A 14,743-nucleotide genomic window follows, 5' to 3' on the forward strand; every position below is an offset into this window, starting at 1 on the left:
GCGGATTAGTGCACTTCCGGCATGAAGAGCACTTTCTGGAGTCCGGTTGCTGAGGGCAAACTCACTGGCGAGGAAACTTGCTTCCTCAAACTTTCAGGTTCGTTCGTTGCGTTTGGGTCCCAGTCGAAGGTAACGGGAAGCAAGCCGCTCACTGGTTGGCCCTTGCCCTCAGGTGCGTGGTGGTTGTCACGTGACAGCTGTCAGAACTCGCGAGGCGCTCGAATTCAACGGATGTCCCTCGTGGCTGTGGAGGGAACTTTGGGTTCCAACTTCTGTCCCAACATGCAGCCCTACTTGGCGTTCAACACCACGCTTGTTCCTCGAGGAAAAGCCTGAGTGAAGTATTTTATTACCCGGCTGCCGCTGCTGGCTCCGCAGGGGACCCTAGGTACTCATAAGATTCTGGCAGCGACTGCCACTGGTGGCCCGGCCGGATCAGCAGAGCACTTTGGGGTGGGAACTCCGGAGACATCCACGAACTAAAAAGCAACTGTGAAATTACCTAATTCACTCCTCACACCAGAAGCTGTTACGGCATGCTGGAGGCGAGTGGTGCCTAACTCCTACTGCATCGTCCAGCAAAAAGATGTTCTGCCAAACTCAGCTCTTCCTTCCTTCTGGCTTTGGCATTCCTTCCAGTTTGAGGTATGTCCTTACCTCATTAAATGAGCAGTTGGGTTGTCTTGGAATCAACCTCGAGCCAATAGCGCCTTGAATAGGATTAGGACCAAGGTTCTTAAAAAGAGATGCTTTCCCCTTTTCTCACTGGCTTCACAGCCCACCACATTCTCCTACTTAGAGGGGTGACCTTTACACCCCAGTTTATGTGGCCCTGAGATTTTGTATCACTATTTCATGAAAAATCCCATTTCTCACATTCCTATGTGGCACTATGGTTTATTTTTTTACACAGACATTTCACACATGTTGTCCAGTCTAACCTTTACAATAAGCAAGCGAACTCCCATAACCTGAGCTCAGCTGCTAATATGTGAAAGAGCCAGATCAGAGCTCTGGTTCATGAATCCACTCTGCATTTTCCTTATGCCACCTAACCTTTACCTGTCGTTTATTGTTAGAATAAGCACCAATATTTAAAAAGTATATAAGCAGTTAGTACATTAAATGTTTTATGTGCATTATTCCTTTAATCTTGACTGTTACTTCTTCTTTAACCTCAAATTTGTTATGATTTATGCAAACTGAAATTTGCCCTTTTTAATTATATGAGTTTTGAAAAACATAGGACGTTATATAACTACCACTATGATCCTATAATCAAGGTATAGGATATTTCCCTTATTTCAAAAGTTTGTGCCTCTTTCTGGTCACTTCTCTCCCCTACACCCAGCCCTTGGCAACCTTTAGAAACTATCTGTTCACATTTTTAGTTGTGGAAAAAGGCAGAGAAATGTTAAGCAATTTGCCCCAAATTACATAGCTAGCAAGTCAGAGAGCCAGGACTGAACTCTAAGACAGTTTGGCTCCACAGTCACTATCACCATATACTACTATATGTTACCTGTATACCACCATATACTGCATTCTCACAAGATTTGGACTGGAATCAAATGATCTAGCTCATTCATTCAACAAATCTCGTAAAGTTGCTGGAACACTGAATTAGCAAATACTGAACCATTGCTCCTAGGGGAAATAGAGAGTTATGTTCCTGTGAGCCTCTGGTCACAACATTTTAATCAGCTAACCAACATATTGCTTTATGTGTATTTCTGTTTGAAGACATCTTATTTAATATATATTGATTAATTAGCATTTAACTCACAGCCAACAGCAGCATAATTTATGCTCAAAGGATGCTTTTGTAAAACATATATGTTCCCTATAAGGCACATCACAGCCTTCCTGAACTTAGAAATACTAGATGGCACTTTAGTACTGTGCTTGGCGACCATTTTAAACAGCAAAATCACTGACACAAAAATGACAAAAGTCACAAAAATGTGAAAAAGTGGCACAAATAGACTGTGAAAAGAACACTTGTTTACAGTTTGATAGTTGAAACAAGAAGGTAGAGCATTGCTTTGTTTGACCTCTGCTAGGAAAATATGTATTGGATGACTCAAATCTGCTGTTCCGTTAATGTCCACAAATGACCGTGAAAGCACAGCAAGTATTGATTTTGGGGTTACAAGTAAATTTTAGTGACTAGGCATATTCACAAATATGGCATCCATGAATAATGAGGACTGACTGTTTTTATTTTAGTGCCCTCAGCAGTGAGATTACCATGTTGACCAATATAGCCCCTTGTTCTTTAGGTGCTTGCAGTCCAGTGCAAGATATAATGAAGCAATTTTAACAGGTACAATAAATGCTGCTAAAGAATTTACTACAGGGTGCTGGAAAAAGGGGCTTGGTCCTCCTCATCTAGTCTAGGTATTGTCCAGTTGAAATATAATGCAAGTCACATGTAATTTTGAGTTTTATTGTATCCACATAAAAAAGTAAGGATGAAATTAATTTCAATTATATATTTTATTTAACCCAATACATCCAATATGTTATTTCACTTGTAACCAATATAAAATTATTAATAAGATAATTTTTCATTTTTTATACTAAGCCTTCAAAATCTGGTGTAGCGTACATCTCAGTCCAGACTAGCCACATTCAAGTGTTCAGTAGCTATGTATGACTGGTGGCTATCATATTGGACATCACAGGTCTAGGAGATTTTAACACTACTTATCTGGGGACGATATCTTAATTTGAGATCTGAAAAATGAGTAAAAGTTAGCAATGATGAGGTATTTGGAAAAGGCATTTTAAGCAAAGGGATTAGGAGTACAAGGGCCTATAGCTCACAGAATTGTGGCATCATCCTGGACTGCATATGGTTTAGTGTCAGTGGTGTGTATTCTAAAAAGAGATGGGTGAATATGGATTTTCTCCCAAGGGCAATAGAGAAACATCGAAACAGTACACATAAAAAATGACAAGACAGTATTTTTTAATTAGAAAGTCCTTTCTGGTTGTGATAAGAATTAATTTTTTTAGGGTGATAAAATGTTGGAAAAACAAAACCAATAGTAAGGAATATTTATGTTGGTGAACAAAGGTGGTGACTATGAGAATACAGAGAAGACAGATTCAGGAAAATTATAAGGGATAATGCAAAGAATGTCATAATTAATTGAATGTTGAGGGTCAAAATGTGAAGGGAGACACAGGAAGTAAAGAGGAAAGAGTCAAGTTAAAAACTGTGAAGATTTGTTGGCACCATTTGTTGTGATAGAAAATATAAGAGAAAAAATAAATTTCCAGGGAAAGTTGAGTTCATTTTTGGGTAGATCAAGTTTAAGTTTCCCGTGGGAGAGAGTTATATTTTAGAGATAAACATTTATGAATCATCAGTATATAGATGTTGATTAAAGCTAAAGCAAGAGACTTACTTCAGTTTTAGGGACACACACAGACTGAAAGTGAAGGAGTGGAAAAGATATTCCATGCAAATAGAAACCAAAAGAAATCTGGGGTAGCTATACTTATATCAGACAAAATAGACTTTAAGACAAAGACTGTAATAAGAGACAAAGAAGGTCATATAATGATATAGGGGTCAATCCAGAAAGATGATTAACATTTATAAATATTTATGCACCCAACATAGGAGCACCTAAATTTTTAAAGCAAATATTAACAGACCAAAAGGGAGAACTAGATAACAATACATTAATAGTAGGGGACTTCAATATCCCACTTTCACAATGGATAGATCATCCAGACAGAAAATAATTAAGGAAACATTGGATTAAAACTACCTGTTTGACTAGATGGACAATATTTACAAAACATTCCACCTGATAGTAGCAGAAAACACATTCTTATCAAGCACACATGAACAATTAAATGCTAACAAATTGGGCAACCTAGAAGAAATGGATAAATTATTGGATTCATACAACCTACCAAGACTGAATCATGAAAAATAGAAAATCTGAAGAGATCAATTAAATAAGGAGATTAAACAAATAATCAAAACCTCCTAACAAAGAAAAGTCCAGGACCAGATGGCTCCACTAGTGAATTATACCAACATTTAAAGAATAATTAACACTAATCCTTTATAAACTTTCCCAACAAGTTGAAGAGGAGGGATCACTTCTAGACTAATTTTATGAGGTCAGCATTACTCTGATAACAAGACCAGACTAGGACTCTATAAGAAAAGAAAATAACAGGTTAATAACCCTAGGAAACATAGTGCAAAAATCCTCCACAAAAATATTAGCAAACTTAAATCAGTACATTAAAAGGATCTATTCCAGGGATGCAAGGATGGTTCAACATATGTAAATCAATCTATGTGATACACCACATTAACAAAATGAAGGATACAAATTATATGATTATCTCAATAAATGCAGAAAAAGCATTTGACAAAATTCAACATCCAGCAATTCTACACTTAGTTATATACCCAAGAGAATTGAAAACATACATCCCCCCAAAAACAACTTGTACACCAATGTTCATAACAGCATTATTCATTATAGAAAAAAAACTGTTTAATTTATCTAACTGATGAACAGATAAATGAAATGTGCTATTCCATATAATGGAATATTCAGGAATAAAAAGGATTAAAGTACTTATAAATAGTACAATATGGACAGACCTTGAAATTATGCTACATGAAAAAAAGCCAGTCGCAAATGGCTGCATGTTGACTGATTCCATTTATGTGAAGTGTCTAGAATAGGCAAATCCATAGAAACAGACAGTAGATTCGTGGTTGACAGGGCATAGGTGTTGGGCAGAATAAGAAATGACTGCTAATTGGTACAGGGCTTCATTTAGGGTGATGAAAATGTACTGAAAATAGATAATGTGATGGTTGCACGACTCTGAATATATTAAAAATCAATGAATTGTACACTTTAAAGGGGGAAATACATGGTACATGAATTACAACTCAATAAAGTTGTTACTTAAGAAAAGATAAAAAATAAGGATCAATACTCATCCACTCAGCATAAATAATTTTGCCATACCATAGTGAGTCCTTTTGCCAGCCTATTCCTTTTATGTGTTTTACATGAAAACCTCCATTTGTTGTCATGAGTTTCCTGAATATTAATAAAAAATAGAAAAAATCAATATATTTCACTATATTAACAGAAAAATATTGAAAAACATATGATCATCTCAATAGATACAGGAAAAAGCATTTGACAAAATTCAATACCCATTCCTGAGAAAAACATTCAGCAAACTAAGAATACAAAGGAACTTCTTCAACCCAATAAAGGACACCTGTGGGGGAACAAAAAACAACTAACATCATACTCAACAGTGAAAGACTGATTGTATTCTCTCTGTATTTCTTTTCTATTGTGCCATAACAAATTGCCACAAATTTAGTGTCCTAAAATAATGCCCATTTTAAAATCACACCGTTCTGTACATCAGAAGTCCATGCACAGTGTGGCTCAGTCTGTTCTCTGCTCTGGATTTTAGCAGGCCAAACTCAAGGTTTTAGCAGGGCTGTGTTTTTTTTCTGGAGATTCTAAGGATGAATCTACTTTCAAGTTCATTCAGATTATTGGCACAATTCAGCTCCAGGCAGTTTTATTGTTAGAGTCCCTATTTCCTTGATGGCTGTTAGATGGAGATTGTTCTTAGCTTATATAAGTCACTTGTGTTTCTTGGCTCATGGACCCTTTCCTCCTTCAAAACCAGCACAATGGCAGGTCAAGTCCTTCTTATGCTTTGAATCTCTCTGATCACCCATTCTTCGTCATCTTTCCTCTCCTCCTTCTCCTTCTTTACCATCTCTCCAACTGACTTTTCTGCTTTCTTCTTCTACTTTTAAGGGCTTAAGTAATTATACTGGGCCCCACAGGGTAATCTTCCTAATTTAAGGTAAAGCTGATTAGTAACCTTAATTCCATCTTCAGAGTCTCTACACAGCAGTACCTAGATTAGTGCAGGCATACCTTAGAGATATTTTGGGTTTGGTCCCAGACCACTGCAACTAAGTGAATATCACAATTAACTGAGTCACACAATTAGTTGTTGTTGTTTCCCAGTGCATGTAAAAGTTATGCTTACACTATACTGTAGTCTAATAAGTGTGCAACAGCATCATGTCTTTAAAAGTGTATGTACGTTAATTTAAAAATACTTTATTGCTAAAAAGTCCAACAATAATCTGAACCTTCCGCAAGTCATAGTATTAACATCAAAGATCACTGATCACACATCACCTCAACAAACTTAATAATTATGAAAAGATTTGAAATATTGCAAGAATTGCCAAAATATGACACAGAGATACAAAGTGAGCAAAGGCTGTTGGAAAAATGGCACCAATAGACTTGCTTGACTCAATGTTGCCACAAACCTTCAATGTGTAAAAGTGCAATATCTACAAAGCGTGACAAAGTGAAGCACAATAAAACAAGGTATACTTGTATTTGATTGAATAATGAGAGGATGGGAATTTGAGAGGACATTTTTAGAATTCTGCCTATCGTATCTTCTAAGAACAGGAACAAGACCAGGATACCCACTGTAATCACTTCTATTCAACATCGTATTGGAGATCCTACCCATTGCAATGAGATAAGAAAAAGAAAAAGTATACAGATCAGAAGTTACTTTATTCACGATGTAATTATCATCTAGTTGAAAATTCCATAGAATCTATAAAAGGGGAACTAGAATTAACAAGTGAGATTACTAGAATTAGTAAGTGAGGATAAAGGCCAATAGGAAAATCAATTATATTTCTATGTTAGTGACAATTAGAAATTAAATATATTTTTTAAAGGAACCATTTATAATAGCATCAAAATTAAATACAGGGATAAATCCTCACTGTGCATAGTGATTATCTTCCAAACAGTACAATACAGGAAGAGGGAAAAACAGTGACTTTACAGTGGAGAAACCTATCAACACTACTTCAGCCAGGTGATCAAGGTCAAAATCAGCAGTAATAAAGAAATATTGATAATATGTACCTTTAATATGAAGAAAACATCAATTCACCTCTGTAGTCTTCATCCCTAAACCTATATCCCCAGTCTAATCATGAGAAACACAGGAGACATATTCCAGTAGAGGGACATTTTATAAAATATTTGACTAGTACTCCTCAAAAATGTAGAGATCATCAAAATAAAGTCTGAGAAACTGTCATAGCCAAGAGGAACCCAAGGAAACATGACATGCAGTATAATGTAATATAATATCCTGGATAGGATTCTGGGACATAAACATACATTAGTTTTAAAAAAGCCCAAGTAAAAGACAAAACCTCAGAAAAAACAAAATGAAATAAAGACAAGCAATTTACCAGATAAAGAGTTCAAAGTCATAGTCATAAAATTACTCAGTAACATGGGAGAAGGATGGATGAACTTAGTAAGAATTTCAACAGAGTTAGAAAATATTTTTAAGAAACCAAACAGAGAAAAACTACAAAACAGCCAGAAAACAACAAAATAGCAATAATAATACCTATCAATAATTACTTTAAATATAAGTGGAATAAATGCTTCAATCAAAACACATAGGATGGCTGAATGGATGAAAAACAAGACCCATGTATAAACTGAAAAAAGACTCATTTTAGATTAAAAAAAAAAAGATGTGGTATATATTTACAATGAAACACTATTCAGCCATAAAAAGGAATGAAATCTTACCATTTATAACAACATGGATGGAACTTCAGGACACTATTCTAAATGACATAAGTCATACAGAGAAATACAAATACTGTATTGTTTCACTTATATGTAGAATCTAAAAAACAAAACAAACAGAACAAAACAGAAACAGATCTGTAGAGAACAAACTGATGGTCGCCAGAGAGGATAGGGGTCAGTGAATGAGGGAAATAGGTGAAGGAGATTCAAAGGTACAAAATTCCAGTTATAAAATAAGTAAGTCTCAGAGATACAATGTACAGCATAGAGAATATAGTCAATAATACTGTAATAACTTTGTATGGTGATAGATGGTTATTAGATTTATTGTGATGATCAGTTTGTAATGTATATAAAGGTCCAATTACTATATTGTACACCTGAAATGGATATAATATTGTATGTCAACTTTACTTCAATTAAAAAATAAAAAGGAAAAAATCCGTATTCCTAAAAATTTATTTTCACATTTAATGTTTGTTTTATGCTAATCAAAAGTGTGAAACATATAAAACATAGACAAAGTTGGAGATGTTTAAACACTTTATGGTATTTAATAAATACATACAAAATTTTATTTTATTTTTTTAATTGAAGTATAGTTGATTTATAATGTGTTAGTTTCTGATGTACAGCAAAGTGATTTAGTTATACATGTATATATTCTTTTTCCTATTATTTCTCATTATGGTTTATTACAAGATATCAAATATAGTTCCCTATGCTATACAGTAGGACCTTGTTCATATATTTTATATATAGTAGTTTGTATCTGCTAATTCTAAACTCCTAATTTATTCCTTCTCCACCCCCTTTCTCCTTTGGTAACCATATTTGTTTTCGATGTCTCTGAGTCCATTTCTGTTTTGTAAGTAAGTTTATTTGTATCATATTTTAGATTCCACATTTAAGGGCTATCATATGATATTTGTCTGTTTCTGTCTGACTAACTTCATTTAATATGATAATCTCAAGGTCTGTCAATGTTGCTTCAAATGGCATTATTTCATTCTTCTTTATGGTTGAGGAGTATTCCACTGCATATCTGTATCTCTATATCTATCTATCTATCTATCTATCTATCTATCTATCTATCTATCTATCTATCTATATCTTCTTCATCCATTCATCTGTTGATGAACATTTAGATTACTTCCATGTCTTGACTATTATAAATAGCTCTGCTATGAACATTGGGGTGCATGTATCTTTTCAAATTAGAGTTTTCTCTCGGTATATACTCAGCAATGGGATTGCAGGATTGTATGGCAACTGTATCTTCAGTTTTTAAAGGAAACTCCATACTGTTTTCCATAGTGGCTGCACCAATTTAAATTCCTACCAACAATGTAGGAGGGTTCCCTTTTCTTCACACCCTCTCCAGCATTTATAATTTGTAAACTTTTTAATGATGGCCATTCTGACCTGTGTGAGGTGATACCGCATTGTAAGTTTGACTTGTATTTCTCTAATAATTAGCAGTACTGAGCATCTTTCATGAGCCTATTGGCCATCTGTATGTCTTCTTTGGAGAGAGATCTATTCAGGTTGTCTGCCCATTCAAAAATTTATTTTAGATAGAGCATATTCTTACACATAAAAAGCAAAACTATAAATATTTTAGAAGAAAACATAAGAAGAATATCTGTGACTTATTGGTAGGCAAAGATTTTTTTGGGCAGAACACAGAAAAGCAATAACTATGCAAGAAAAAATGGATAAATTGGACTTCATCATAATTAAAAACTGCTCATCAAGAAAATAAATAATAGAGCCATCAGATGGAGAAAATAGTCACAAAACATATATCTGAAAATGAACTCATATTCAGAATACAGAAAGAAGTCCTTTAACTCCATCATAAGAAACACAATCCAATAAAAAACTGAATATTTGAGCAGACACTTCACAAAGGAAAATATGCAAATGGCTGGTAAACATATGAAAACTCAAGATCTAGGTGCTAAGTATGTTGTTGCTACTAGAATACCATTGTTTAAATGATTAGTGGACAGAACTAAGAAGTACATTTTTTCTTAAATCATGAGTTAATGTTGATATTTCTAATTCAAATGAAACACTATAGCATTTTCCATACTTGATTTTATTTTATATGTGTATCTCTTCTATCTTACAGTGAAATCTTGGTTCCTAATTTCATGAATACACTTGCTTATTTACTTTATTCTACAATTACATTACAAAACTTCAGAATTATAATACCTGTATGATTACCAATAATATATTTAGTAAAGTTTAAGTTTTCTTTTTCAGTTCCTTTTGTCTTTGGGATATATTTCACTAAGGATGTATAGAGTACTTGGTCAAAATCTTCTTCCATCTCAATTATTTTCTCTTTTATTATTTTATCAGTTTGATTTATAGTTAGGTTGATTTGTTTAATATGTCAAAAGAATGATAAAAATAGAAAATCATTATTTGGCAATTCCCCATGTAATAAAGTGATTCAAGGTTGTCAATGTATTTTAAAACCTTTGGCTAAAAATTTGTTAAGGATGAGATATTCACATGGCCTCAAGATAACACCCTACTCGTGGGATTAATTATATAGGGTATATTTTGCAGTCACCACTTAACCAAGTGATCAAACTTAGCAACAACAACAGTAGGACAACATGACATTATATTTCCTGAAGTGATGCAGTAAAAAAATACACAAGTTACCTATGAAGTATTCTTGCCAAAACATTTAATGTGAATGTTATCATGAGGGTGATAATCAGACAAATTCAGAATGTAGGACATTCTACAAGATAACTGGCCTGGAGGCTTAAACAATGGCAATGTCATAGGAAGTTAAAAAAAAGTAGTGAAAATTGTTCTAGATTAAAAGATTACTCAGAAACATAACCAAGTGCAAAGCATAAATCTTGACTAGGTCTTAGATTAAAAAATACAAACTTCAAAACATCTTTTGTGACAATTGGGAAAATTTGAATAGCATATTATATTTTGATGCAAATTATTGTTAATTTTTTTCAGGTAAGGTAATGGTATTGTGTTTATGTAGAGGATATTCTTTTCTTAGTAAGTTTATGCAGAAAATTTTGAAGTGTTTCAGTGTCTATAGTTTATTTTCAAATGGCTTAGCATATATACACATATAGAAAGAGCTAAAGCCAATTTGGCAAAACATTAATAACTAGCAAATGTAGATTATGGGATAGGAGTGTTTATTTTAGTATTCTTTCAACATCTATGTATGTGTGAAATTTTTTCATAAGAAAAATTAGAAGAAAATAAGGTGGAATTCAGGATGGTTGAGAGGGTAATCTGAGTTGTTGTCACCAGGTGGTGCTGGTGCTTTTTGAATAAAGCTAAATAAACAGGCAAAATTGTTGCCAATAAATTGGATATTTATTTAGGAAAAATTTGGGTGGGAGGGGTCATGGACTATAAATCTAGCTTTTAAATTTTGCCAGTTTTCACTTTTGTTTGCATTATTATATTCTACATAAACTGAAAAGTCTCAGCTATAAATTTTCTTTGTCTTACAGTCTGCCTCTGTCCTGTCCCTTTCCTTTTCCAGGCCCTTATTTACTTCTCCGAAGGGCTGCCTCAGTGGTTCCCTCCACCAGAGGCCACTCTGATCCACCTGCTGACACAGTAACCTTCCTGCAGCATTTCTGTCCCCTTCATCATCTCCCCACTTCCTTCCAAATAATTTCCTCTCCTCAGCTAAGTGTTGAAATTGATACCCGTCTGCTTCCTCAGTGTATCTCCCATTATTGCCTTGCATTGACTTTATTCATGAGACTCCTTCATTGCTGTCCTTTTTTTAAAAATTAATTTTACACACTTTGTTTCCCGTGAGTGTTTCACTTCATATATCCCCATATCTATGACGCCCTTCTGCCCAACTAGACAAAGTCTGACCTTACTCTCATCAAAACTCAGGTTACATGTCATTTTCTTTGTTATCTTCCCAAACACCGCATTCAGAAATCTTCCTCTCACAGCTCTTTGTAATTTTCTTATTATCACATTTTTGTATTATGTCATAATTATGTGTGAACACTAAATTATAAACACTTTGAAGGTAGGTAGTTTGTCTTTTTAGTCTCCTCATTGTGTTTAGTACTATGTGGCACTCACTAAGGTCAGTGGAATTGAATTTCAGGATGATTCAAAGCTAGTCTGCAGCAGTGGTGAAAGTGCTGACCAGTCACCACCTGGTTGCCAGCCTCACTCTGGCTTTACATTTCACCGACACGCAACGAGGAGCCACTAGAGTGAGAAACCAACCTGGATTAAGGATGTGCATGGTTTATCAATCCTCACTAACCTAAAAATCAATCAATTTGAAATAAAATTTCCATTCAGTTTGACCCTATATGTCAAAACACTTAAACTTTTGCATGTAATTTGATCCCTGTATTCTACTTCTAGGTAAGAACATGGTAAAAATGCTCAAAGATTTGTTTGAAGAATATTTGGAAGGACATGTTTATAAAAGATAAAAATTAGAAGTTGCATAACTACCCAACAATACAGGGTAGTTAAACAAATTCTAATATATCCATACAATGAATTACTATGTAATGAATTACATTAGTAATATTTAGTGAATTGAGAATTCTCTAAATGTTTAGAGAATAATAGTGACATAGAGGTTCCAATGTATTACGTGGAAAAAAATTGCAGAATAGTGTTGACATCGTAATACCGTTTAACGGAGGAAAAAAAATATCCCATAGAAAGGAGACTGAACATGATGGCAGAGATGTTTCCAGGTTTGGAGATTATTTTCAGTTTTCTCTGTTGCTATCTTTTTTTTTCCCCCCAAGTTTTAATGATGTTTTCTTAGCTATACTAAGAAAACAATAACAAAAGTTATTTTTAGGAAACAATTATATCTCAAATGTTATTTTATCATAGACACAAAATTCAATAATGCAGGAAGGAATTTTGGTCACTAACACTTGTTCTTGGGCCTCACACAGAACCAAGGGACAGGAAGGGCCAAACGATGTCACAAGGGGAAACAGTATTAGAGGCCAGAAAAGCTAAGGAACCCAGGCAGAAAAAAAAGAGCATTAAGAAGCTCAGTTAGCATGCTAAGAACAGAGGGAGACAGGAGTACAAGTAGGAGAACCAGAGAAATCAGGCAGAGACCAAGATTGTAATGTAGTGGGAAGATAACGACACTTAGAGATCTAGGAACAGTGCTTAGTAGGTGGTTTACTGAATAGGTGGTCTTGAGTAAATCATTTATATTTTTGAGGGTTGGAAAATGCTTTGAACTTATTCTTACTCCCATTTAAGTGAGTAGAGTAGCATTCAGAAAATATAAGTGAAATCATATATGTAAGCTTGGGTTTCTCAATATTAGCACTACGGGCATTTTGGATCAATACTTCTTTGATGTGGAGAGCTGTCTCACATGAACAGGTGCACTAGTATGGGAAAATAAGTGATGATGTCAATTTAATAATAATAAAAAAAGGAGAGTTGCCCAGTGAGAGGATAGCAAATGGGAGGCATTTTGTGGTTCATAATGAAACTAAGATTGGTACACCTTTTAACATAAAATCTCCCTAAATTCTCAGTATATATCTCACCAAACAGTGCTTTCCTCTGGTTAGGGACTCAGGAAAACTTCAGAATCTGCAGCTGGCAGGCATATGCAACAAACCTATCCAAGTCAAGTCAAGCCACCAGTAAACAGTATCTTGTGTAAGTGATTTTAAGCTCAATCTTTGTCAGAAAGGGATCTCTTATATCCTTCCTGTCTGTGCAGAGATGGGGCCTTAGGATAGGTGAGCCTGAGGGGGTCCAGACATGTGTAAGAGGGCGAGTTACTCTCCCCGACTTGGAGGAGTGAAAACGGTAAGGGAAGCGGGTTTTACTCTGTGGAGCTATTTGTGGCTATGGAGGACTATAGCTCTTCAAATCGTTGTACTATGTTAAATCCCCCCAAATTTGGAGTATGTTTTGTTTACATTAGTCCCATTTATTTTATTTTTTAATGATAACTGTCATGATTATTTCCACAATTCTCCTTAAATTTATTCCAAAGTAGGAATATGACTTGAATAAAAATAGGAATTAAAATTTAACTTCATGTTTAACTTGTAGATTTCATTTTTGAACATAAATTTAAATACACAATCTAAACATTTTCATATTTTAAAGATTGGAAAACCATAAAGAAAAACAACTGAAAAGAGAATAGAATTTGTAATTTCACCACCCAGATAGACCCATTATTCATATTTTGGTTTATAGCCTTTAGACTTCTTAAATCAGTAGTTCTGAACCCAGCCTACAGATTGGATTCACTGAAGGAACTTTTAAAATGTAGCTGTCATCAGTCTCATCCCAGAAAATTAAGCCAGAATCCCAGGGATGTGGGAAATAGGTGGGAATCCAGGCATAGGTAATTATTTTTAAGCTTCACAGGCAATTCTAATGTGTGGACCGGGTTGAGAACCACCGTCTTAAATGAGTGATGTAGTAGTGCTATTGTCTCTAGCTTAAAAAAAAAAGACACAAATGAACTTATTTACAAAACAGAAACAGACTCACAGACATAGAAAACAAACTTAAGGTTACCAGTGGGGGAAGGGTAGGGGAAGGGATAAAATAGGAGTTCGAGATTTGCAGATGTAACTACTATATATAAAATAGATAAACAAGTTTATACTGTATAGCACAGGGAACTATATTCAATATCCTGTAGTAACCTATAGTGAAAAAGATTATGAAAATGATTACATGTATGTATATGGATGACCGAAACATTATGCTTTACACTAGAAATTGACATGATATTGTAAACTGACTATACTTCAATTAAAAAAAAGTTACTGTCTTTTACCTACCATAGGTCTCTCTTTTTAAAAAAAATGCTTTGAGTTTTGGGGATTTTATAAATGCATTGCCATCTCACAATATAAACAATGTCTTTTGAGAAGGAGGTTTTACTAAATATTGTGTCTTCCTAATGCAAAGAATTTCTGTGGCTTGTAGGGAGGTCTTGTAATGATGATAGATGGTTCCCAGGTTATTGTGTATATGACTCCAAGGTGTAGAGAGAT

At 34.5% G+C, this 14,743-nt stretch overlaps 1 long non-coding RNA gene across 1 annotated transcript in view; it reads left to right on the top strand.

Annotated features, from left to right (window-relative positions):
* The first annotated feature begins 35 nt into the window (after nucleotides 1–35).
* The window catches only part of LOC135322680 (uncharacterized), a 53,945-nt gene continuing 39,237 nt past the window's right edge, over nucleotides 36–14,743 (top strand). Inside the window, exon 1 of the long non-coding RNA XR_010383436.1 lies at nucleotides 36–645. This is a non-coding gene — a long non-coding RNA (uncharacterized LOC135322680). The remainder of the gene's footprint in view (nucleotides 646–14,743) is intronic.

The sequence above is a fragment of the Camelus dromedarius genome, chromosome 2, assembly GCF_036321535.1.
Source record: "Camelus dromedarius isolate mCamDro1 chromosome 2, mCamDro1.pat, whole genome shotgun sequence".
NCBI classification, from domain to species: Eukaryota; Metazoa; Chordata; class Mammalia; order Artiodactyla; family Camelidae; genus Camelus; species Camelus dromedarius.